The 2,535-nt window shown below is 58.9% G+C and overlaps 1 pseudogene; it reads left to right on the plus strand.

Moving 5' to 3' along the window:
* The first annotated feature begins 623 nt into the window (after positions 1 to 623).
* Positions 624 to 1,674, plus strand: LOC137764728 (dickkopf-related protein 3 pseudogene; annotated as a pseudogene).
* The last annotated feature ends 861 nt before the right edge of the window (positions 1,675 to 2,535 follow it).

A 2,535-nucleotide genomic window follows, 5' to 3' on the forward strand; every position in this document is an offset into this window, starting at 1 on the left:
AGCTTAACTCCACGTTCCCTCACTGATTCTGCGAAGCTGCTCAGGTCAACGCCTACAAAATGAGGTTGGAAATACTCCTTGGGCAGCTGTAAGAATTGAATGATCCAGCCTATGAAGGCCTGAAACATAGGAGTTCAAACACGTAATCGTCCCCACCTAGGAAAATTGTACCTGTGAGTAATCATGTTTATAAAACAGAGGTCGCCTTATCAGTGGAGACTCCTGATGGGACACCACCTTAAAATTCCTGTGAACGACCTTCAGTTGTCAGCAAACAGCAGTCTCCTGCTCTGCCCTTTCCAGTTCTAGAGAAGACCTTACTGCCTCCCTCGGAAAGGCAGCCCCACCAGCACAAGCGGCAGGTCTTCGACGGATGATGGGGCGACTTCTGAGAGTCCTCATTCCCTCCCTCAGTTTCATCAGCACAACCAGATGCGGATTCACCATGAAGTTAATAACGCTTAAGCCCGCCGAGCTCGCCGCACCCGCGGCGCGCGGCGCGCGCCGCTCCGGCTCCGCAGCCCCGAGGCAGCCCCGAGGCAGCCCCTGGCGAGGCCTGGCAGGTCCAGCCCCGGAGCACAGCTCGGTCCAGTCGGGGCGGCGGCGGAGGGCGCTGAGCCGAGATGCGATGGCTGGGGGGCACCGTGCTGTGCCCTGCTGCTGGCGGCGGCGGTCCCCACGGCCCCCGCGCCAGCTCCGCCAGTGACCCCGGCTTCGTTCGAGCCCGGCCCGGCTCTCAGCTCCCCGCAGGAGGCGGCCACCCTCAACGAGCTGCTCCGCGAGGTTGAGGAACTGATGGAGGGCACGCAGCACGAACTGCGCAGCGCGGGGCAGGAGGTGGAGGCAGAAGAGGCTGCTGCTAAAACGTCGTCAGAAGTGAGCCCGGCACGCTTACCTCCCGGCTATCACAGTGAGACCGACACGGAAACCAAGGCTGGAAACAACACCATCCACGTCCACCGAGAAATTCACAAGATCACCGACAACCACACTGGACAGATGGTCTTTTCAGAGACGGTCATTACGTCAATGGGCGACGAAGAAGGCAAAAGGAGCCACGAGTGCATCACTGATGAGGACCGTGGGCCTGGCAGCTACTGCCAGATTTCCAGCTTCCAGTACTCCTGCCAGCCGTGCCGGGACCAGCAGACACTCTGCACCCGGGACAGCGAGTGTGGTGGAGACCAGCTGTGCGTCTGGGGTCACTGCACCAAAACGGCCACCGAAGGCGGCAACGGGACCATCTGTGACAACCAGAGGGACTGCCAGCCGGGGCTGTGCTGTGCCTTCCAGAGAGGTCTGTTGTTTCCTGTGTGCACACCCCTGCCCGTGGAGGGTGAGCTCTGCCACGACCCCACCAGCCGGCTTCTGGATCTCATCACCTGGGAGCTGGAGCCTGATGGAGCTTTGGACCGATGCCCATGTGCCAGTGGCCTCCTCTGCCAGCCTCATAGCCACAGCCTGGTGTACGTGTGCAATTCCACCTTCGTCGGGGGCCGCGATGAGGACGGAGCGAACCTGGTGCCCAGAGACGTCCCCGACGAGTACGAAGACGGCGGCTTCATCGAGGAGGTGCGCCGGGAGCTGGAGAACCTGGAGAGGAGCCTGTAGGTGGAAATGGCTCTCAGGGAGCTCGGGGCCGCCTCGGAGCTGCTGGAGGGAGAGGAGATTTAGACCCAGGCCTGTTCTGTGGGTAGACATGCAACAGAAGTAGTTAATTTATTTCCCCAGCTGTGTCCCTAGGTGTGGGCTCACCAGGCTTTTTTTCCGTGGCCTCTTCCCAGTACATTTTCCCCTCTGGCTTGAAACAACATGAGGGGCTGCACCCCTGCCCAGAACCCACCCCCCCCCTCCCCCATGCATCACAATTCTGGTGTCCGGGGAAGACCAGGGTGTGGCAGGCTGAAGGTAGACTAGGGCTGCTAAACTGGTCCAAAGTATTGGCTGCTTCGCCTCTGCTGGTTGGCAGATGGCACGTTTCGTTTTGTATGACATTGCCCCGAGAATAGTTGGAGGGGAGGAGATGGAAAAGAATGGAGAATTTCCCCACGATGGGTTTTGGGGAAATGTTGACTCTCAAGCACGTGGCGAAGAATGCCCTGCTTTGCAAACGTAAACCTGCGAAAATGCAACAAGTGAATCTTTCATGCCGTTCTCCCCATGGGCACAGGCAAGCGCTGCCCTCAGCCGCTGCAGGTGAGACGTTCTCACTCCGCGTTGCCTGCATTCATCCTCTCAGCAGTTACTCAGCTCCTACCTCTGTGCCAGGGCAGCAGTGTCATGTCCTCTCACCACAGCCTGGTGAAGGGGGCGTTGGCCTCCCCGTCTGTCAGGATCTCGGAGGCTCAGAGATGTCAAGTGGCTTGCCAAGTCACACAGCTAGTGAAGACCACAGCAGGATGTCGCCCAGGTGTGATTCCAAGCCCAGTGCTCTCCCCACCAGCCTCGGTGCCACCAAAAGTACGCCCTACGAGGATGAAGCATGAGAGTTTTCCTTTTTTTTTTTTTTTGAGGCACATCTGGAACTAAGGTCAA

Source organism: Eschrichtius robustus, chromosome 5 (assembly GCF_028021215.1).
Source record: "Eschrichtius robustus isolate mEscRob2 chromosome 5, mEscRob2.pri, whole genome shotgun sequence".
Lineage (NCBI taxonomy): Eukaryota > Metazoa > Chordata > Mammalia > Artiodactyla > Eschrichtiidae > Eschrichtius > Eschrichtius robustus.